At 48.6% G+C, this 24,020-nt stretch overlaps 1 protein-coding gene across 4 annotated transcripts in view; it reads right to left on the bottom strand.

Annotated features, from left to right (window-relative positions):
• Positions 1-24,020, bottom strand: part of AGAP1 (ArfGAP with GTPase domain, ankyrin repeat and PH domain 1) — a 561,575-nt gene that overhangs the window by 520,657 nt on the left and 16,898 nt on the right. The window lies entirely within an intron of this gene.

Below are 24,020 nucleotides of genomic sequence, written 5' to 3'. Positions count from 1 at the left end.
ATCCTTACGTGCTCCCTTACTCCAGGCCTGTGGTCAGATGCCCCTTCTCAGCCATGCCTTCTGTGATCCCACTACGTTTTCAACATTACCACTGGCACACACACACCCTGACATCCCTTCCCTGCCGTTTTCTCTTCTTTGTCACGATTTACTAGGTATCGTACCATATATGTTACTAAATTCTGTCTCTTGTTTGTATCCTCCACCTACTTCAAAAATATTAGCTCCAGGGGGGCCGGCCCGGTGGCGCAAGCGGTTAAGTGCGCGCGCTCCGCTGCGGCGGCCCGGGGTTCGCTGGTTCGGATCCCGGGCGCGCACCGACGCACTGCTTGGTAAGCCATGCTGTGGCGGCGTCCCATATAAAGTGGAGGAAGATAGGCACAGACGTTAGCCCAGGGCCGTCTTCCTCAGCAAAAAAAAAAGAGGAGGATTGGTGGATGTTAGCTCAGGGCTGATCTCCTCACAAAAAAAAAAAAAAAAAAAAAAATATTAGCTCCAGGAAGGCGAGTATTCACTGTTGAATCCCCAACGCCTGGCACGGGGTCCGGGACGTGGGAGCCACTCAACAGGGACCTGTGGAACCATGAATAAGTAAGTGAGTGAATGAATGAATGAACAAAGGAACAAAGGAACGAGTTAGGCTCCCGTACCTGCCGCCATCAGAGAAGCAGGGAGCTGTTAGTCTGTCTTGTTCGAGGGGCGGGGGGGAGACAAGAAGCAGAACAAGAGCTAAGAAAAGCAGACACTCACGCTGTATCAACTGGCCACACAGTTTAAAAACATTTATGTGCGAAACTCGAGTGAAAGCTTTCCCCTCAGTGGAGCTCAGCTCACACTGTTGATCACACACACATTACCCACACGCTGCAGCTCACGAGCACCAAGGTACGCAGCGCAGGGGACAAGGAGGACCGGACACAGTGCCAGTGCCTGAGGGACGTGCACCCACGCCCACCCACGTGCACACAGAGGTGCCCACATCTGTGCATACTCAATGCACACTCATGCACACAATCACATGCACTCATGCACATATATGTGCACACACTCACACATGCACACATACACACACACACACCTATACCCAAACTGTGCACACACTCATACACACGTGAGCACACAACACACACATTGGGCTGCATGTGACAATGCTGTAAGAAAACGAGAAAGGGCCACGAAGAAGGCAAATGCCCCCCTCCCCATAGGGAGCTAAAAGGAGATCTTTTTCATGGAAAATTGGACATTTGATCTATTCTTGAAAGATTATTAGGACTTGCACCAATGGAAAGGGAGATTTTCTTGTTGGGAAAAAAACATCACCAGCAAGTGGAAATGCACGCAACTTAGCAACATAAGCTTTAAAAGGGGACGCGCGTTCCAAGCAAGTAACGAAGATGAAGCAAAGGCTGAAGTCCTGCAGGACCAGCCAGAAAGGCCCCTGTGGCCAGATTCTGGAGAGCTCCAAAGGGTGGAGGAGCCAGGCAGGACCTTGGGCTCCAAACATGTGTCTCCTGCTCCAAGAAGGTTCTGGAAAACAGACTGTTGCTGCCAGGTTATGCAGAGACAGCTGTGGGCAACATCCTCCTAAGGAACCTTCCTCTGCATTTGACTCTCCCAGCTCATTGTGTGCACACACACTCACTGATTAGGCATGAAAATACAAGTTTTGTTAAAGGCAACAGAAAGCCTTTTCTATAGAAATGAAAGTGTGCGCCTCGAACAGCAAAGAGCATTAAAGGGCTGGAGCTCGGAGCCAAGGCGCCAAGGGGCGCCTGGCACAGCCCAGCCCGGCCCCCGGGGTCTTTGAGGAAACCTTTTGCCATGACACTGCGCCTTCCTACCCGCCGCGCAGAACAGAGAGAGGGAGGATAAAGAGGACAGACACTCATTTCATGTGGCGGTTAAATCCAAAATGCTGTTCAGAGATCAATTCATCCCGAACCTCTACGGGGGAAAGGGGCAGTCGAGTTCTAATTTCATTTGGCAGTGACTGACATAATGAGGGTCAGGCGCCGGTGACCTCCACACCCTCTTCAATGCACTTGCTCATCACACACAGTCCTGCCTCTTCTTGAACTCAGTTCTACCTGGAAGTTCGTGCACGCACGGTGAAAAGGCCCGGCACAGATGAAACGGAGCAGCATTGAAGGGCACTGCAAATCCCCTCGCCCATGTGCATGTGCACTCTCTCCTGCAAGGATCCGGAATAGACCGGGCTGGCACAGGACAGCAGGCAGCAAGAGGGTGGCCTCGGCCACCCCGCCCCCCACCGGAAAACCCTTTGCAGGGGCAGAAAACCATTCACCTCGGTCGCTGGTCCTTTGACATCTCCAGACACACAAGTCTGCATTCTAGGGAACGAGGATGGGGAAACAGGAGGAAGGCATCTGCAGGAAAAAAACATCCCTGGGCATTTGCTTCCCAGAGTCGGTGGCCTGAGTTTCACTCCACTATTTTGGAGGAAAGGTCAATGCTACAACTGATAACCCATCCCAAGAACGCCGAACAGGGCAGAATGAGCTTGAAACAAAATGCTCTGACAGTATGATGCAGTCTATACAGAAACTGATAAATAATAATGCACACTTGAAATTTCACAATGTTATAAACCATTAAGACCTCAATAAAAAATTTTTTTGAATGCTCTGACAATTTGAGAGAGAGAGAGAGAGAAGACTGCTGCCACTCCCAGGCATTTATCTGTGTAGGGGGCTGCTGTGAGCACTTCCATGGATTATTGCATGTGAATTTCCCAACACTGCTCGGAGGAGGTACCACCACTATCCCCATGTTACAGGATGCGGAAAGTGAGGCAGAGGGCCTCCTTGGGGCTCAAGGAAACAATTCGCAGTGGGCATATGTTATGATCAAACCAGGTAACAATTTCAACATGAAGGTGTGTGTATAAATGAACTTCTGATTAGATCGAGTTTCAGGCATTTATCAGAAAAGGTAAATGGCTTGTAGCTGACATGGTTATGGAGACAAAAATATCTGCCCAATGAGGAGACGAGGCGTGGCCAAGGGGAAAGGGGCTAATAGTGCCACACGTGAGAAAATTTCAATGCTGACCTCGTGCTGGCCACTCAATGCCATTTTCTGAGCATCCCTTTTCATCAGGACCAAAGACAAAAGAACAAAGACGAAAAACACAGAATAAAGCCTGGATGATGATTTTAAAAACGAGAGTAGGATGCTGGCCCTGTGTTTAATCTCCGCCAGAGTGTAATTTCATTCAACATTCCAGGCAAAATCTTTGTTTTGATCCTTAGCACAAAATACCACCCAGTTTCTAATTATCTGACATGTTTCTATACAATGGTAATTATAACATACATTAGTAAGCAATGGATGTACACATTTCTCTAAGACCGCTCTCCATTTGTCTGATCCAGAAAAATTAGTCATTAAGCTTTCTTACATAATTTCCTACTAAAATCCGCCTGATTTCCTGCCTGCCACAAACATTTGGATCTTCATTAATTCTAAAAAGATGGAAGTCAAAATCTCTTTCATCAGAACGGGGCTAACTGTGGTTTTTAATGAACTTGACCATTTTTGATTTTTAATGGACTATTAGTAGATTGAAAAAAATCATGCTTTTTAAACAAAAACATCCAAAGTAAGACTGTAACTCTTTGATGCTCATTAACTTGTTCCTGATTCATTCTGTTCCCCTCATTCTCACCAAACTGGCACCACACACATTTTTGTTTTTCCCTTTCTAAAGATCAGTAGCAATAAATGCTTTTTTTTCCTTTGAGCAACATCATGACCAATGAGAAGCACTGACGACAGAATCAAACCAAAGAGAGCAAAACTCGTGTTTGCCAATGTACAAAAAACGCGTTTGACCTCGGCTGTTCACAGTCAATGCTTATGATCAGGGCCGCCACCCACCAGCTCCAGGAGGGAGCAGCATGGCATACAGGCTGCACTCAGAACCATGCTGCACATGGGGAGGAGACAAGGGGTAAACTGAGGCAGGGGCTCTTGGTTTTCTTTTCATCTGTTTTAAAACATTAATTTTTATCATCTTTTATTTGAAGTGCTCAAAAAGGTAAAGAAAAATCTAGTTTGGGAAGAGTCCATTCCAGTTCATCCCTATGAGTAAATATCATGCAGCCGTAAAAAAGATTGTTGATGAAAGGTGAGGCCCCAGGGAAATGTCACTGGAACAAAGATTAAGTAGGAAAACATTGGACACCCCATTGTGTACGTGGCACATACCAACCCTCATTAGACACAAAGGTGGGAAAACGAGGAAACCTCCCGAAAGTAACAGATGTTACCTCCAGGTAGAAGAATATGGGCAGTTTTTTTTCTTCTTCTTTATAGTTTTCTACATCATCTATATTGTACATGAAACACATGAATAATCAGAAAAAGAGTTAAACTCATTCCCTGCAAATTCTACTTGTTGTGATCAACTCTACCTTTTCTCCTGTTTTCTCTTCTTTCTGTGTAAAAGTCTAAAACCTAGACAGACATCTGCCAGGTGTCCAGTCCAGTGGAGGCACTCATTTCTCAGGGCTGGGGCTCCTGCTTGCAGTCTGGAGGCAAAGTTGGGCAGAGAACCAAGGTCTCCCAATTCCCTTGTCCCACCACGAGTGCTGCGTGGATGAGGACACGTGCACAAATCATTAATGCATTTCAAGGCAGAAAGTGGCAGGTGACATGGGAGAGGGGCAGTCATGAGCTATGGGACACAGGCAAGGCCAAGGGGACAGGAGCAAGCCAGCCCCACCAACTTGCTGTGGAGGGCAGAGCAAGACAGCCTCTTCAGTGCAGATGAGTAGCGGGGCATGGCTGGCTGGCTGCAAAGGGACCAGCAATCACACAAATTACAAGAGGAAGCACTGCTCAGCCCCAGCAAAAAGAGGAGCCCCAGTCGGTGAAGGGCAGTCAGGGGCATCAATCTGGACCATGAGAACGAGCTGGGATACCAAAATCAGCCTCCTCATGCTGACTCGCGGTACATGTGCATTAGCAGGTCTGTGCCAACTGCCCCAAATCAGTATTCAGTTACTCATTTTCCAAGTGTACTTCCTAAAATGAAGTGGATGTTGGCAGAGAGTGACAGATAACCTGATGGTCAGCAGTGCCCCCTGCCCCCACCCCGTGTGGACTGGCTGAGCCCCAGCGATGACAGGTATGCCCGGTCACTGCATGGCGGGAGAAGAATCACCTGCAGGAACTTCAGTCTCCATGAGAAACAGAGTAAGAGGATGGTGCTCGGCAGAATAACGGCCCCCTAAAGATGTCCGCATCCTGATCCCCAGATCCCGTGACTATGTGACCTGACATGGCAAAAGGGACTTTGCAGATGTGATTAAGCTAAAGATCTTAAAATAGGGGGATTATTCTGGATTATCCAAATGGGCCCAATGTAATCATGAGGGTCCTTATAATTTGGAAGGGGGAGGCAGATGAATGAGAGAAGGAGATGCAATGATGGAAGCAGGGGTCAGAGAGAGATTTGAAGATGCCACACTGCTGGCTTTGAGGATCAGGGAAGGGGCCCCAAGCCAAAGAATGCAGGTGCCTCTAGCAGCTGGAAAAAGCAAGAGAATGGATTTTCCCGTAGAGCCTCCAGAAGGAGCACAGCCCTGCCAACACACTAATTTTAGAACTTCTGACCTCTACAACTGTAAGGAACAAACCTGTGTTGTTTTAAGCCACTAACTTTGGGGTAATTGGCTACAGCAGCCACAGTTAACTAATACGGGACCGAGATCACAAGGGACCCTGCGAAAGCCCTTGTAACTAGCAGCTCCAGGAGGTAAAAGCAGAATCAAATGGGAGATTACATTAGGCACAGGGCATGGGGCACTGAAAACCCGCAGTAGTGGATCCTGGTAGACTAGCCCCGTACCGGCAGCATTCACTCCCGTCAGTAACCTGGCAACAATTTTGCTTGTACTTTACGTAACCGCATCTTGTGGACTCCCACCCCTCTCACGGCACTACAGTGGGTTTACTGTCACAAGTACGTTACAACTCACGTTCATTTACTACTCTTTCCTCAACAGAAACTTCAAGACGTCCAGCTCTGTCACCTTTAGGGCAGCGGGTGATAAATGTCTTGACACAGACAAGAGGCCAGAGAGGGTGGGCTGCCCCGGGCCTTCTCATCTCAGTCCTTGGGTGCTGATTCTTGCCTCTCCAACCCTACTTGACCCCAAAACCACACCGAGGCTTAGGACTGAGAAGGCTGCAACACGCCTTACTTTAACCTTCCAAGCCCTGGCGGACAGGTATCCTCGAACTCCGTCCCCATCACCCAGCAAGGTGAACACAGCCTTTGCTTGGCCCAATCCCTGCATCATCGCAGCGGCATGCCCTCCTCCAACTGCACAGGGGCGGGCAGGCCTGGGGCCGGGTTTCTGCCTGCCCAGCTTCAATTCTCTCCTGAAACGCTCAACCTCTACTTCTGATGTTGCCAACAGCCCTGACCCACAGGTCAGGCGGAGAGGATGAAACCCATGATGGTCCCAGAGAAGATTCACAAGCAAGCGTGTGCACCTCACAGAGGGGACCGCACAGCTGGGGACAGATCAATACAGGAATGAAAGTAATCTGAGTACAGATGTTCACTTCTCCCTTCCAACTCTCAGATTTTTCGATGTGGGGACCTGAGCTCTTTTGGTCCAAGCTCTCAAGCATTCTGTACTAACTCCCTGGGGCTGACCGGTCTGATACTGGCTGTGCACCTCTGTCCCCTGTCCCATGGACACTCAGCACGCTCACATCATCTGTAGCTCCTGCCAGTTCAATCTCCACCCGTGGGCTGTGGGGTCAGGCTCTCCTGGACACTAAACCTGGTTTCTCCATCTGCCACCTGTGGAGCTTACATGATGTTCATATTCTCCGAGTCTCTTCATCCCTACAATGACATAACAGTAAGGATCTTGTAGATTATTATAAGAGGTAGTCAACAACGTATATAAAGTTCTAGGCACAAAGTAGACACCCACTGAATTGTAGCTGCCACAACCACCAGCACAGAGCAATCTCCAGCATACGCTACGGAAATACTAGTTCCCTGCAGAGGCCTTAGGACAGTCGCTTCCCACAAGATAAAAGGGTCAACATTCTAATCGTGACAAGGTAACGCTGGATGGTGACAGGGGCTTCCTCACGGTGCAGCCAGAAATCTTGCGGGGCAGCAGAAAGGTGGCTTGGAGCCACTCCCCATGCAGAGTTAGATTCCTGAGCAAGAGAACGAGGTGTTTTGTAGCCCTTGAAAACAACTGGCACCACACGCAAGAAAGGAAAGAGAAAAATACACGGTAGGACTATCAAGTAACCAACAGCCAAATAGCAATCAAAAGTAGTAATCACACACAAGGATGCCTGCAACACACCAAAGCTCACGAGGAAAGGATGGAGAGGTGCGTTCTTCCAAAGTTCCTGCACGAAGTTGGGCAAACAATTTTTTGAGAAGCCGATCTTTCATTGACTATATGAAAATGACAGTCTCAGCCATCGCTCCCCAGGCAACTCCTGCACACTTTGCTTCTACTTTCCCTGGAGTTTTGAACACTGCTCCATCTCACACTCTAACGCCAGACCTGAAATCAGCCAAAAGTCCATAATCAATTCCTGATGAAGCCTAAGGAATATAAAACACCAGCGGAAGGGGCAGGTGGCAGGGGGAGGGAACTCGAGTGTGCAGGTGGTGGCTGGTCCCTAGGGCTTGCTGGGGTGAGAGAATTAACTCACTCCTGCAGCCAGGCTGGGAAAGGTCACCCCATTCCACTACTTACCTCTCGAATGCAATGCCACTGAGTGTGGAGGGTGGGGAGGGGGTTCCACTCTCCTCCTCGGGTAAATTGGTACAAACTTCCTAGAATCTATGCAACTGCACATTTTTTTTTTGAAGAAAACTTGGACAGAACAATTACCCATCTAAGACAACATCACAAAGAAGTACTCACTGCAGTTGTTATGAAAACGTCCTTTATTGCATTGTCGAGAATAGTGAAAACTCAGAAGCAACTTAAGTGCCTAACAAAGTGTGGCTAGCTATGAAACATCTGTTTACTTGAGAGGATGATACAGATGCAACATGGTGAAGATGCTCTAGTTACATGGCTCGGTATGAAAACCAGGGCGTGAGGTTTTATGCATCATAAGAGCCTTTATAAGACGTGAATTGAAGAAGCAAAGAACATCTGAAATGATGTAGTACACGAAAACCTAAATACTGCATCTAGAAACGCTGGGTTATGGGCTTTTTTTCTGTCTCTACTTTGTGTAATCCTACAATGAACACAAACTATTAATATTTAAAGTAATAGTCTGTTTAAAAATAACAGGAAGGCTGTTTTTCAGACATTTTTCCCACTTCTTAATGACTTCTTGATTTAGGTCAATTTAAATACAATCATGCACCAAATAATGACGTTTCGGTCAATGATAGACTGCATACACGATAGGGTCCCATAAGATTAGTACCATGTAGCCTAGGTGTACAGTAGGCTGTACCATCTAGGTTTGTGTAAGTATACTCTACGCTGTTCACACAACGACGACATCTAACAACGAGTTTCTCAGAATGCATCCCTATCGTTGAGCAATCCATGACTATACATAAGCCGCACTTGCACACTGAGAATGCCTGGCCAATGGCTTCCTTGACAACCTGAATCCTCCTCCTATAATGACACACCACCTGCCATTTTCTGTTTCATGGAGATCTTGTCATCTTCCATCCCATACCTATTCCTACTCATCATTGTTGCCAGGAACACTAAGTTGGCACAGAAGAACTCCTGTTTCACTTTCACTTGATAAAGTTTCATGGAAGACTCCAAGTTTGACAGTGTTCCCAACTCAGAAGAAAAACAAGAATAGACCACCACCCTCCCAAAAGCTTGGAGAGAAATGCTTCCCAAAACAAGCCAGTGTATCAGTTCCACTGTTTCATTTCATCAGTGGAAGTTTGTCCATATATTTTTTGGATAAATGATACCAGAATTCACCCACATTCACTTAACGATTTGATAAAAAAACAGTGTTCCTTTAACTTCTAGGCTGATTATGCATCATAACTACTCTCAAGCTAAAGAAGCAACAAGCGCCTCCAATTTCCAACCCCAGGAATGGCAATGGCCTGATATACATCATCCCCATAGTTCATGTCCTCATCTGCATCTTTTTTTTTTAATTGGCGTCATAATAGTTTATAACATTGTGAAATTTCAGTTGTACATTATTACCCATCCGTCACCATATAAATGCGCCCCTTCACCCCTTGTGCCCACCTCCCCAACCCCCCTCCCCTCTGGTAACCACTAAACTGTTCTCTTTGTCCGTGTGTTAGTCTATCTTCCAGATATGAGTGGAATCATACGGTGTCTGTCTTTCTCTGTATGGCGCATCTCTTTTTTGATTTGAACTTATATACAACAATCTTATAAAGCTCCTACTCCTTGTAAGGTTTATTTTAGGGCTTTTTTTCCTTCTCCAAATAATTCACTCCTTGTTACCCTAAGTTATTCACAGAGGTTTGTTAAATCTTTTTATGTAACAGGATTATAAGAGGGATATTCTACATTTTCAAATGATTTTCCTGCTTCAAAAATAAAAATCTAACTCCTAGTTATCAAATAAACAAAGACGAATTGTAAATAAAGGCAACAGCCACGCCCAAGCCTTCCCAGGGAAGAAGACGAGCCAGGACATCTGTGCTGTACCGAAGGCCTTCCTACAGGGCTCCTCCGTGGACACTCATCACAGCTGGTCCACAGGTTTGCATCAACCGAGAGAACTCAATATGCCTCTGGATTCATTTGGCTGAGTGGTCCTGACTTTGAAAAATAGCCATCCGGATACAGCGCCCACTCATTCTACCCACCTTATAAACCAGTCTTCTCTCTCTTGTAATGGAGACATTTGCTTAAAACCACATCAATATCTCAAGTTTCAAAGGAGGCACTGACATAAAATACAAATTTAACATTAAACAGTTACCACCCCCAAAAAGGACAAGTAAATGAAAGTGATCAATTGCAATATTCTCTGCTAAATTTAAAACCTGCCCCATCTACTCACCTTAAGAAATTTAACCCTGATCTTTTAAGGTGACATTCACATTCTGCAGACTAAGAAGGAACACACAATACATTTTAAAGCTTTTTTTTTTTTTTAGTGGAAAATCCTATTTTGCAAGGGAGACTTTGTGTGTGTGTGTGTGTGTGAGGAGGACCAGCCCCTGTGCTAACATCCAATGCCAATCCTCCTCTTTTTTGCTGAGGAAGACTGGCCCTGGGCTAACATCCCTGCCCATCTTCCTCCACTTTATATGGGCCACCGCCACAGCATGGCTTAACAAGCGGTGCGTCGGTGCGCGCCCAGGATCCAAACCGGCGAACCCCGGGCCGCCACAGCGGAGCGTGCACACTTAACTGCTTGCACCACCGGGCTGGCCCCCAAGGGAGACATTTTACCTAGAATTTGTACACAGAATTAGTTTATCTAGAATTTAACACATAGTTAGCCAGCAATATCCAAGAATCGACCCAAGGAGATGCCTGATCCCTCAAGAGTTCCTCCCTCCCATTATGTTGGGTCCATGATGAGATGAGGCCACTACAAGGAAGGGTGACATGTTACCCACTATCTTCTGCTCTTGGACGCCCAGTCTCTCCCTCGTTTAGGAAGCAGTCTCTCCAGTTACAACCTTCTGCTTTCCTGCTTTGTGTGGTGAGAACATTTCCAGGAAGGCAGAGGTGAGGCGTGTACAGCCAACTAGTCCCTTGGGAGAAAGCCTTGGGGAATATGGCGGGGTGGGTGGGTGGGGATTATACCGACACATGGGAATCGCTTAGAACCATGGTGGCACTGTCTTCTAATGGCAGTTACCCACCTGCGTCCTCTCCTCTCTCTAGATTCTCAACTCAAAGGCTCATGACTTTCCTCCTCTGTCGAGCCTTGATACAAATGTATACTGTAACTGCCACAACACCGCAGCTTGCTAACCACCCTGTGCTTTTACAGCCAAACCCCACAGTGAGGCAGGATAAAAGGTTACATTTGAGCTGGTGCCGTCCCCCGCCTCACCCGGGCATGACCCACTCGTTCTGAGCAGGACTTCTAATCAGAACCAACGTCCGTGGGTGTTGTTGGGTTCAGGGTCTGCCGCACCTGCTGTAGAGACCCAAGTTCAGCCAGATGACACGTGACAGTGGCGCCCCCATGATGGCCATGGCAGCGAGGCTGCCTGGAAACACTGATTAAGCAGCGTCTCCACTGTGCCAGGCAGAGCTTATGTGAATTCCCCTTTCAACACTCACCATACAACTCAAGAAGAAATGGGCAGCATCAGCCCCACTGGACAGATGGGGAAGCAGAGCAGAAACCCACAACCTGCTGAGGTCACATGACAGTCAGTGGGGCATTCAAACCAAGACCGTCTGACCAGTGACCGCCACCTCCCCGTCTACACCCACGCTGGTTCCTTCCCTGCGGACATCCAGCTCAGCCTGCTCTGCAACTGGATAAGCACTTGCTGTTTCTTCCTTGGGTGGCATAAAGCACTTCTCAGAATTGGCTAATTGTGGTGAGGATGACAACGGGCTGGGAGGGAGCTCAGCCGACAGCTCATCCCGAGTGGGAAGTGGGACACCTCTCCCAGGAGCCGGCTCCCGGCGAGCGGCCGTCCACCGCAAGTCTGGATAAACCTGCCTTGCAGGGAACTGTTCCCTCCTCTGAAATGCACCACCAATCACAACGCCCCAGAGGGGGGCAAAGACTAGACCTGCACAGAGAAAGAAACACTCTCTTCCCAAGAGCTTCCCAACAACCCAGAAAGCATGAACGACAGAATTACAAAATCACCATTTTGCAACCTCTGAGCAGGAATGGATCCAGACCACAATTGTCAATAGAGAGACATCATCAGGAACTGCTAACATCAACAGAAAGACAACCAGGAGGTATGTTCTTCCTGAGGACACCCAGCCACCACCCAGGAGGCAGGCTAGCCAAACAAAACCAGGACTGGACCTGAAACCAACCTCCAAAAACCACCCATTTACAGGAAGACACAGAAGGCAAAGGAGCACGCTAAATAATTCCAAGGGGATACAGTCAAAAAAATTGAGACTGGGCCCGGCCCGGTGGCGCAAGCAGTTAAGTGCGTGCGCTCCGCTGCAGCAGCCCGGGGTTCGCCGGTTAGGAACCCGGGCGCGCGCCGAAGCACCGCTTGTGCTGTGGTGGCGTCTCATATAAGGTGGAGGAAGATGGGCATGGATGTTAGCCCAGAGCCAGTCTTCCTCAGCAAAAAGAGAAGGATTGGCAGATGTTAGCTCAGGGCCCATCTTCCTCACAAAAAAAAAAAAAAAATTGAGACTGAGGAACCACTACAAAACACATAATTCAGCTTTGTTAACAAATCTATTACGTACATGTGAAGAAGAGAAAGACTGCTATGGAACCTACGCATTAAAAGAGATGGAGGAGAAGCATCAGCCAATTGTACTTTGTAGACATTATTTGGATCCTGACTCAAAAAACAGAAAAAAAAAATATGATACTCCTGAGACAATTAGAAATTTGGACACGAATTGGCTATTTGATGATATTAAGGAATTGTTAACTTTTTAAGCGTGATAATGGTAAAGTGGTCATGTGTGCCCTTTTTTTTTAAGTTCTCCTCTTTTGGAGATAGATACTGAAATATTTATGGATGAAATGATAGGGTGTTTTGCACTTGCTTCAAAAGAATATTGGAGAGCCGGCCCGGTGGCGTAGTCGTTAAGTGTGCGCACTCCGCTTCGGCGGCCCGGGGTTTGCAGGTTTGGATCCTGGGCACACCTTGACGTACTGCTTGTCAAGCCATGCTGTGGTGGCGTCCCATATAAAATAGAGGAAGATGGGCACAGATGTTAGCCCAGGTCCAATTTTCCTCAGCAAAAAGGAGGATTGGCATCGGATGTTAGCTCAGGGTTAATCTTCCTCACCAAAAAAAAAAAAAAAAAAAATATTGGGAGGTGGCAGGGTATATAGAGGAAATAAGGTTGGCTATGGGTTGATAATTATTAAAGCTGGCTGATGAGTATAATGGGAGGTACAATTCTGTTTTCTAGGTATATCATTAGACCTTCTCCTTAGGAGGGAAATAAACTATTTATCATTCAATATTCTTAGTCTCAAGTTTCCACATCCATAAATTGAGAATTATATCTATATCTCTGAGTTGCCCTGAGGATTAAACTAATTAATAAATATAAGCTGATTAACATGATTCATGTCACATAATCTGCAAATTGCTATCAATAGTACCAGTTTCAAACATGTCAAGGTTTTTTGCTCTGACAATTCTGCTGTCCCCAATAGTGTGGGGCCACCTGGCCGTGGCCTCCTGTTGCTACAGCTGCTGACGAGGCCCACAGGCAGGGGCCCCTTTTGTGCAAAGAGCAGCATGCATTAAAGAAGTGACGTCAGAGGCACCAGCCTGGAAATGAAGTTAACCTAAGGATGACGTTACTGATGGTGATGCCACCCGTCCCTCTGGTTTAAGACACAGAAAGTAATATTGCTTTGAGGATTTAAAAGGTGAAGAATCTTTCATTTTTCTTCTTGGTTTCTGTGTGGGTTGGACGTTGTCTTCCTATTAAGACATTCAAACTTGATGTGTTCTTCTTTCTCTTTGTCCTATTGCAGGAAACACCAGCTGAAGAGACATTCTGGAAGCTCAGGGCCACTCCCAAAGGCTTGCTGCAGGAACAGCTGACACAGGCCGACCCACGACTGCCATCCTGACTTCTGGGTCAGCACGAGAGATCAAAGTCAATTCTAGGAAGACAATGGGGGGACGGGGGCTGATCACAGAAAGTCCTGGAAGAGGTAATCTAGGGGGTATGGGACTTGGGCTGACCGCCAACTTTGTTTCTGTCACCTCTAAAATTCTTTATCGAAACCCTTTTTCAACAGCATTCAAAGATGACAGTCAGTAGGTTAAGGAAGAGTCAAAGTCGTCAGACTGCCCAAAGCTGGGCTGGGAGACTCGTGGTATAATTCAATCAATCGATTAATCAATTGATTGACTGATCGATATAATCATTTTGATTATTCTTACTTGGATTAAATGCCAGAGCTACAGAAAGAACTAAACTTGGTAAAAGGAACACAGCAGGGCAGTTGTCTTTATGCAAGGCGGAAGACGGCCAACCCTTCCCTCTTCCTGTGGACATGGTTTCTGGGCCAAGCTTGCGGCCCCGCTGCTGGGTCGGATCCCTGCTCCACCCCAGAAGCCGAGCCTGGCTGAGCTCGCATCTCATCTGCCAAGAGGGTAGTAACCCGAGGTGTGAGAACCAGCGAGGCATCCCTGGGCTGGAGCCTCACTGCAAACGATTATTTCCACTCGTCAGTAGACTTCTTTTTTTTAACCAAATTTTATATTTTTTTCATAATCTACTTTATATTTTAAAAAAACACTGCTTTCACCTAAACACACATTCTTTTAAATTTTTTATAAAACAGTAACCTCATGGCTATTACTTTTTCCCAGTAAAAATTAGTGTCTGCAACCTCAATTAAGATAAAATTATAATAAACATACAAAAATATACATATTATGAGCCAAATATAATATATTATAGATAATGTAAATAAAGGTACTATAAAAGAAACAAAGATATAAGAATAAATTACCATTGGGCCGGCCCCGTGGCTTGGTGGTTAAGTGCGCGCGCTCTGATGCTGGTGGCCCGGGTTCAGATCCCGTGCGCGCACCGAGGCACCACTTCTCCGTCCATCCTGAGGCCGAGTCCCACATACAGCAACTAGAAGGATGTGCAGCTATGACATACAACTATCTACTGGGGTTTGGGGGGAAAAATAAATAAATAAAATCTTTACAAAAAAAATAAATAAATTACCATAAAGATAGAAAATAAACAGTTCAGTTCAGTTTCAGAAATCTGCCGTCCCCTGGTTCCATCCAGTTTGGAAGTCAGTGGCTGAACCGCACCCACTGGCAGTATCTACACAGCCATGCAGTCAGAGCCCCGATCTGAGTGACTAATGAAACACCTGTGATGCTATATCAGCAACAAATCCTCAGAAACCACATGTGGGTGATATGGGGGAGACAGGGGGAGGGAAGGACACTGTTATGGACTGAATTGTATTCCCCCCAAATTCACGTGCTGAAGCCCTAACTCCCAATGTGGCTGTATTTGGAGACAGGGTCTTTAAGGAGGTAATTAAAGTTAAATGAGGTCGTAAGGGTGGGACCCTAATCTGATGGGACTGCTGTCCTTATAAGAAGAGAGAGACACCAGGGATGTGTACAGAGAAAAGGCCATGTGAGGACACAGCCAAGGAGAGGCCTCAGGAGAAACCAAACCTGCTGACACCTTCATCTTGGACTTCCAGCCTCCAGGACTGTGACACAATGAATGTCTGTTGCTTACGCCCCCCAGTCTGTGGTAGTTTGTTAGGACAGCCCTGCAGGCCCTTGCCAATACCTACCAGCGTCCCTGGCCAATCAGATCTTACCCTTCAGGGCCAAGGACGCTTCTGCCCGCACCTGTCCATCAACAGTATTTGCACGGCTGACTTCTGGCACAACCACATTATGGAGTTTGAACCCCAGTGCAGTGAGCCGGCTGCTGGAGGAAAGCCCCACGCTGTACTCTCGCAAGCTGACCAGCCACACCCCTGACCCCAGAAGATGGAGAAGAGCTGAAGTGTCCCGAGGGGCCAAATGGAGGGATAGCCACTCGACAAACATCTTTCTGAGCGTCTCCAGGTGTGATGGGAGGCGAGACGCAGGGAGGGCAGCCAGAAAGAGCGGCAGCCTGGACAGTGCACCAGGGCACGGGGGTCAGGTGCTCACACTCATTTCCTCCAGAAGAAGTAGGACACTGAGGCTCAGAATTCAAACAACTTCCCCAAAGGCACACAGCTAGAAAGAAGCAGCACCAGACTTCGTTCCAAGACTCCTTAAACACACAGTACCTGGGCCTCAAGCAATAGTTATAGGATGGAGCAGAAGCAGAAAATGCCACAAGGAAGGTTCAAAGAAAAGGTTCCCGGGTATGAGAGATGGAAAGAGCACAGTGCTGACTTTGTTTTATTTCCAGGCTTAGGGAGCAGAGTAGAACTCGCAGGAAAGGTGTTCCTGCAACAAGCATTCACAGAGCATTTATTATTGCCAGGTGTGCATGTAAATGGGGTGCCACGTGTCCTGGAGGGACGAGAAGACAGGAGGCTGTGACCGTAAAGTCTGGGAGAGGAAGGAAGCGCAGGCAAGTGTGTGCCCGTGGGAACCACTCGGCCTGCCTGAGCAACAGCAAAGTCACGGGGCAGGAGCGAGAGCCTGAACCTGAGCGCTGCGACGGCCAGCCACCTGTCACAACCAGCCGGACGACAGGTCTGCAGAGTCCACACACAGCCCAGCAACTTCTCCCCGCACCCAGCAGGCCCTCGATCGTTGTGTCACTCGGCTACCCCCACTCTAAAAAGTATCTCACTTCCATTAAGACTTAAAAGGCAGCTCTGGCATTTTCCCAGCTCCCTGTATGAGTAATTTCCATTCTTTATATTTGCAAGGAGTAATTCAAAACGTTTGAAGCCACTTATCTGTTTGCACATCTTAAAGATTCGCATCACGCATCGCATAACAACGTTTCAGTCAAGGATGCATCACGTATACGACAGTGGTCCCATATGATCAGTACCACGTAGCCTAGATGTGTACAGGTTGTACCATCTAGGTTTGTGTAAGTGCACTCTATGTCCGCACAACGACGAAACTGTCTAACAATGCATTTCTCAGAACATGTCCCCATCGTTAAGCGATGCATGACTGTACTCCAAAATGTCCAGCTCCACAGTAACCAGACTTTTCCACACAGAATTACGAGGAAGGAGGACTTCAGCAGACGCACGGAATCACACTTAGGACTCATGATGAGCATCCCATGCTGACTGGAGAGCCGTGCCCCTTCCCCCGTGCTGCACGGGTGCTGTTCCCGCCCGCTCAGCAGCGACGCGCCTGGCTTTTGGATACAGCTTCTCGATTAGCCTTTGAAGACCTGCACCTCTTCTCTCTGCTGCCTTCCCGATGGGGCTGTCAATCAAGGTGGCTAATTCCCTCCAAGCAGATGGAGGAGAGAAATGCAGTGCTCCAGAGACACAGCAACTTGTGCCTGCTCCCCGGACCCCTCCAGTGGCCCTGGTTCAGTCCATCCCCGTCCCCAGTTCTCAGCCTGGCCTCCCATGCTCAGAGTTGCCCCACATCCTTCTGGTAAATTCCACATCTGCTTGAGTTAGCCAGAATGGGATTCTGATGTTTTCAACCAAAGACCCAAACAGACCAATTTACCAAACTCCAGCCTGAAGGATAAGCAAATTTTGATGATTCTAAAAAGAAAAGACCAGCTGCTTAGGGCAAAGATTGCCCAAATTTACAAATTTTTTTTAGTGACCTAAATTCTGAAGGTAATTCCCAAAATAGCAGCCATGGCAACCTCAAGGTCCTGGGTACACAGCCTCAGCTGTGGGCCTCGTCTTTAGGATACTGGAGTCCTTGAATATGTGTATTACATATCAGACGTGGCCAGAGCTTGGTCTTTCCACTCTCAACCAGTCAAGCTCCATGGAGCTCTTACCACACAGCTGGTCCTGGATGAGACACTGGCATCTGGACCCATGACCACAGTCCCTGAGCACTTCGAGCCCACGCTGGGGAGAGACGGGAGAAGCCACAAGAGCAAAGTGCACGGGCCACGTGCCTGGCATCACCACCAGGAGCCATCCGAACGGTCTCCAGGGAGCAGTGACACTTGAAGGAGTGGCGAAGGCATCTCTTGTAAGAAAAGATAAGCAAACCCGGAGGCAGGACCCAGACCATCGGGAGCCCAGGGCAGACAAGGTGGCCCCCAGGCAACTGTCTGCAGTGAAGGTGCCCACGGGGAGGGGCAAGCCCACGCAGGCCCATCGCAAAGGGCCCTGGACGCTAGGCAAAGCAACTGCATTCTCATTTCTTTATTTACCCGATGACTTGTTCTAAAAAGGCTCAGGGGTGTGGCCGAGGAATCTCAACTTCATTCTGAAAGCCCTAGTGAGCCATTAAAGGCTTTTAAGCAGGGCCAGGCCTGGCCAGATTTGTTTTGGGATCTATTTATGGGTTAGCCAAGCTGTCAAACACGAATTAGCGCATCCACATCCTCGGACATGTGAGCGCAGATGCACAGACACGCTGGCACACACCGAGACATGGCTCCTTACAATCACCTGTGCTTAACCGCACAGGTTAAGCACATAAGCATATAAACATAAATACATGGTTATTACACACACATCAAAGATGCGGGAGAAAGCGCACGATCTGTGAAGGCGATCATAAAACACTGACAGAATCCTAGCGGTTATCCCACTGTTCAAACTTGAAAAGCTATAAAATCGTTATTTATCTGGAAGAGCGTGACAATTCTCAAGAAGGTTTAAAGTGGGGGGTTGTGTGTGGATGGGGCTTTGAGTTCTAATTAAGACAGGCCTGAAGAACGGTCCCAGTGCTCGGGCATCACACGTGCACGTGTAGAGAAGGGAAGCCAGGCCTCAGGAACCAGCCACGGCGATTGCAGCAGCCGAATGTGAACGTGACGACGTGAATACAGGGGAAGAAGACACTTCATACATTTCAGCTTTCATGATCTCAAACCCTTAAGATAGTCTGGTATCAAGAAAAAGCTAGTGAAGCCACATTTGAACCAGAAAAGCCTAAACCAACCCAATAAAGCTGCCATCTAAATTTGAAGAAAAGTGACCAACCTGATGTGGAAGGACCTGAGGAACCCTGAGAACAACCGCCACGGATGGGAATCCCACAGCTGCTATCGGCAGAGGAGCCCAGACCAGCCGGGAGCCCCTCGCTCCTGCTAGCGGCACAGCGCACTTCTTTATAACATCCAAAGTGCTTAAAACAATATTTTCACTCACATATCTTAATTTCTGGGAGAGGGAGGCAAAGGGCAGGTTCCCTGGCTGGCAGGAAAGTTACCCGGCCCTCAGGGGACACGGGAGCTGCTGAGCAGTGGCAGGACCCCAGTGAGGTCAAGGTCTACTTCCAGGTCAAAGGTCAGGGCCTATATCCAGGTCAGAGGTCGCTGTCCAGCAGCGCACCATGGTGCATCCTAACAGGGAAAGTGAGGCAGGAATGGGGAAGGAAGTGCATGGGTTATTTTCTTATTCCAATGTCAACAAAACCAGCACTTCCCATCCTTGCTATTCTCCCCCAAAAGTAAAAAAACTGACCCCCAAACTCCCAACCGAGATACAAGTTGGCTGTCTGGCACTTTGCCGATGGGCAACAGGGTAGGAAGCGACCGCTGACGTGGACACTAACTGCCCTCTCCCTCCACACACGCTGAACCCCACCATGAGCACTTGTAGGAAAAGCTTTGGAGGAGCAAAACCCACAGTTTGAGGAAATTACACGGGGTTTTCTCCCCACCCTGTAAGTAAAAGAACTGAACTCTCCTGAATGGGGACTCGTCAAGAAGATTTACACATCACGGTCTCGGGGAGGTACACTCTTGGCCAGAGAACAGGCGAGTAATTTCCCCGAGCCAAGCAAAGGTTAATAATCAAGGAAGTTTGTTAAGGCGGCCCTGGGCTGCCAGGCGGTTAGTCATAAAGAGCCGGGTAGAATTTGCCTACTCAAGCACTGGAGGAGGGACAGGAGAGAAGGGCACAACCCCCTGGGGAGCCAGTTTCCTAGAAAACTCAAGGGAGAAGCAGCCATGAGGCTCACACAGCCCCTCACTCCTCGTCTCCGAGGGCCCGGGTCAGACCCGGGCAACAAGGCCAGTCCTCCTTATTTAGAAGGGTCCCATCCAGTGAGCACGAGGTACACACCGCCTGGAGAGTGCCACCAGTTCCCTGAACCTGAAACAGAAGCGTGAGCCCGGACAGCCCTGTCAGCACAGAGCTCCAGCTGCAGATCAGAGGCGGCGAGGGACACAGACGCCTACCCGGAGGTTCTCAGCCTCGGCACTCCTGAGACCCTGGGCCGCCCTGTGCTCTGAAGTCTGCTGAGCCTGGTCTCCATCCACCAGACGCCAGAAACACCTTCCTCCCCGAAGCCATGACCACCAAAATTTCTCCAGACACTGCCATACGTCCTCTGGGGGGCAAAACTGCCCACTCCCCCCACTACGAACCACTGATCTTGGCCGGAAACAGACATACCAGCAGGGAGGCCAGGGTCATACAGTGATACGCAGGAACCAGGAGCTGACTCCAGAGGTCCCCCGGGGCCTTCTGCTCTGCCTCACCCCCTGCCTGCCCTGGAGCCTGCCGTGGAGGCAACTCCAAGTCCACTCGGACTGCAACTAGACGGTTGTAATTTTTATTCGCTTTGTAAGCACTCACATGGGTCTGATTTTCACAAACGTAATATGTGATCACAGCTCCTCTGTCTTGGGCTCCTCAACCTCCAAGGAGGTCTCGCCTCTTTCCTACTCTGCCTCTCCCCTCCTCGGCCTCACCCCTACAGCCTCCAAGCCCTCTCATTAGCACAAGACACTTCACAGACCATGAGACACGGGTGGCAAAGCCTCTTTCTCAAGGATAGATGCCATCCCCAAACAGTCACAGCCAGTAGCCTGCTGAACCTAAATCCAGAGGGGAGACTCTGACACTGCTGCCAGGAGAGTGAAATCAAATACCAATTTGGAAAACAGTTTGGCAGTTCTTTTTTGTTTGTTCGTTTTGGTGAGTAAGATTAGCCCTGGGCTAACATCTGTGCCCATCTTCCTCTACTTTATATGTGGGACACCTGCCACAGCATGGCTTGACAAGCAGCATGTAGGTCCACGCCCAGGATCCGAACCTGCGAACCCTGGGCCACCAAAGCAGATCACATGAACTTAACTACTATTCCACAGGGCCAGCCCTGGCAGTTTTGTTTTGTTTTGTTTTGTTTTTGGTGAGGAAGATCGGCCCTCAGCTAACATCCATTGCCAATCTTCCTCTTTTTGCTGAGGAAGATTAGCTCTGAGCTAACACCTGTGCCCATCTTCCTCTATTTTTTATGTGGGATGTTGCTACAGCATGGATTGATGAGCAGTGCACTGGTCCGTGCCTGGGAGCCGAACCTGCAAACCCCAGGCCTCTGAGGCAGAGCACACAAACTTAACCACTTACCCCACTGGGCCAGCCCCCTCTGGCAGTTTTTTTAATGTTAAATACACACTGACCACATCTCCTTGCTACTTCATTCCCATGTATTTACTCAAGAGAAATGAAAGCACGTGCCCATATGAAGAACTGTAGCTGAACGTTCTTGGCAGCTTTATTTATAAAAGCCAAACCCTGGCAACAATCAATATCCATCAACAGGACAAACTGTGGTAAGCCCATACAATGGAATACTATTCAGCAATAAAAAAGAACAAGCTACTGATCTGTGCTACAACTTAGACGAATCTCAGAATCATTATACGGAGTGAATGAAGCCAGATAAGGAAAGGGTCTATTACTGTGTGATTTCATTTCTATTAAATTCTAGGAAATGCACACTAATCCCAAGTGACAGACAGCAGATCAGTGCAAGCAGATGGGGGCAGGAGGAGGGAGGAGTCACAGAGGGGCAGGGGGAAGCATCTGGGGAGATGGGCATGTTCAATATCTTGATTGTGGTTTCATGGACGTATATATCAGTCAAAACTCATCAAATTGTCAACTTCCAACATGTATAGTATCTCTTATATAAATCATAACTCTAAATTGTAGGATAAAATGAGTCCAGAAAGAGCACTGCAGCTAAAATTCACCAATAATTTTGACAGTAACTGCTGGCAACTGTTCCATCACATGAGGGTTAGAGGACCCTACAGGTGAGTCCTGCCGACGCAGTGAGGGCTGCTCAGGCGGGAACTCCCAGGTGGCAGGACCACACACGCCCTACACTGCTCAGGTGCCAGGGAGGATGGGGGGCACAGCCGCCCCCTATGCCTCCCACTACTTCCCCTCACCCAGGTCCGAGGCCCCATCACCCCTCAATGAGCCTGTGGCTGCAGGCAGGGTGCAGTGGTCAGCTCCCTGCACAGATGGCGAAGCATGACTAACCACACCTGAAAGGCAAGCCTGGCCTAGAACAGAATAAGAATCCAAACCATCTCCAAATGTCCTTGGAAGGAATGCTGTGGGCAGGGCACTGGACGGGAATCAGAACCGCCGTCCTGGCAAAGTCAACTACTGGACAACCTGGGCAAGCCACGCCTCCCTCTCCATCCCCAGTGCCCCATCTGAACGAGGGACAGTGCCATCCAACCAGCCCCACCCACACCTGTGGTAGAGAGCAAATCACATGCCGCGCTCCCCAAATGGAAACTGGCTTTGCTCCCCCATTAGCGGAGCATCAGGCCGTGCACGGGATTAGGCTCTGCCACCTTGCTTTGCATGACCCCAGGCAAATCACACTGATTCCCAGGGCATCAATTTCTCCCTATTATGCTAATTATAGCTCAGAGAATAAGTAACTTCTACTTAGTTGGGTAAAAAATTAACTGCTTGCTAGCATCTCCATTATTAAAATGTCACATAATTCATGTGGCTCGAATTTAAGAGCTATAGTTTCCACCAGCCCGGATTAGAGGTGTTGCAGGTTTTCTGAACTTGGGTGAATTTTCAAAGGCATGCTGTTTGGAAATTCCCCCTTCCCCCAGACTGTGAACCTGTAATCACAGGCAGCCAGCTTGCCATTGTGTCTCCTCCTCATGCAATCAAAACCTCCAGTCAGCGTCCCAGCGCCACCAAACCTCAGCCCCGGAGTAAATGTGAACACGAAGCTGTAATTTTCTTTATAACCTCGGTGAGTAAAACTGAGTGTGAATGTGAGCTTCAAATCACCAATCGGAATCTGCAGGAGGGGTGCAGACAACGGAGAATTCCCCCTGTATCTGCAGACCTTGGGCTGATCTGAGAGGTTTCCTTTCTGACTCCCGAGTTCAAATCCAGACTCAGCCACCTCCAGGCGTGGGGGGACTTGAGCAAGGCTTTAAACTCTGGGCCTCAGGCTCCAGAACTGTGAAATGGGGGTTCTGCTACCTCCATCCTGGGGTGACCAGAATAAAATGACACAAAGTATGTTAAGCCCTTAACACCAGGTCCCACAGATGGCACACATTCAATAAACAGTTGGTACTATTATGGATTTTAAGTGAGGGAAAGGGAAGAAACTAGGAGGGTGTTCTTGAAATGTTTGATAGAAATTTCTGGAACCCGGAGCAGGAGCAGCTGTCAGGGATGCCTCCAGGCAATGGCGTCATTTACAAGGCAAACCCAAGCCCGCTAGGCTGCTGGAGCAGAGTTGTGCCCAGGTCCAGGAGGCCGACCCAGACTCCCCTGCCAGTGCGCCCCACCCGTCCTCCACAGCCTGGTGGGGCCCCTCCCTGACTGTCCTTGCAGCGCATGGCATTTTTAAGCAGCTGTTCATGTCCTCTCTTCCTAAAAACAAATTCATAACTAACATCTGAAACGGAACCACTGGGGGGAAGGGGATGCTACGGCTCCTTAGCCAGTCGGCATGGAGCGCTGGGCCTGGCACGCAGGACCGCTCAGTAATTAGCCATCTACCGACAGTTTGACAGACTCTGAACAGCTGCTCCACTGGGGGCTTTCCACGGACAGACGCTTGGCGTAAAAATATGACCACTCATGATCGCAAAACGGTCCCCCAAGGAAACAGCAGGAAGTTCTGAGGGAGGACTCAGCTCCAAAGACACGCTCATGACCTGGCTGCCTGGGGCCTCCAGGGAGAATCGGCAAGCTCAGAGAAAAGGCTGGAATCTAGTAGAGATCATAACGCACGCAGAGAAAGGAGCAAGAAAACCTACTCTACCGAACTCCATAAGCAGATGGCTGGGGGCTCAATCCAACGTGCTCTGTCCATTCGGCTCCTTGTCCACCCTCAGCCCTCATTTCCTCCCATCTCCGCAGAGTGTAGACAGAGGACAGGAGAGCAGCATGGATGTGAGTGGAGGAAAACAAGGGTAAGT

The sequence above is a fragment of the Diceros bicornis genome, chromosome 37 (genome assembly GCF_020826845.1).
Source record: "Diceros bicornis minor isolate mBicDic1 chromosome 37, mDicBic1.mat.cur, whole genome shotgun sequence".
Lineage (NCBI taxonomy): Eukaryota > Metazoa > Chordata > Mammalia > Perissodactyla > Rhinocerotidae > Diceros > Diceros bicornis.
The sequence above is the reverse complement of the archived record's forward strand: the minus strand, read 5'-3'. Positions and strand labels throughout refer to the sequence as shown.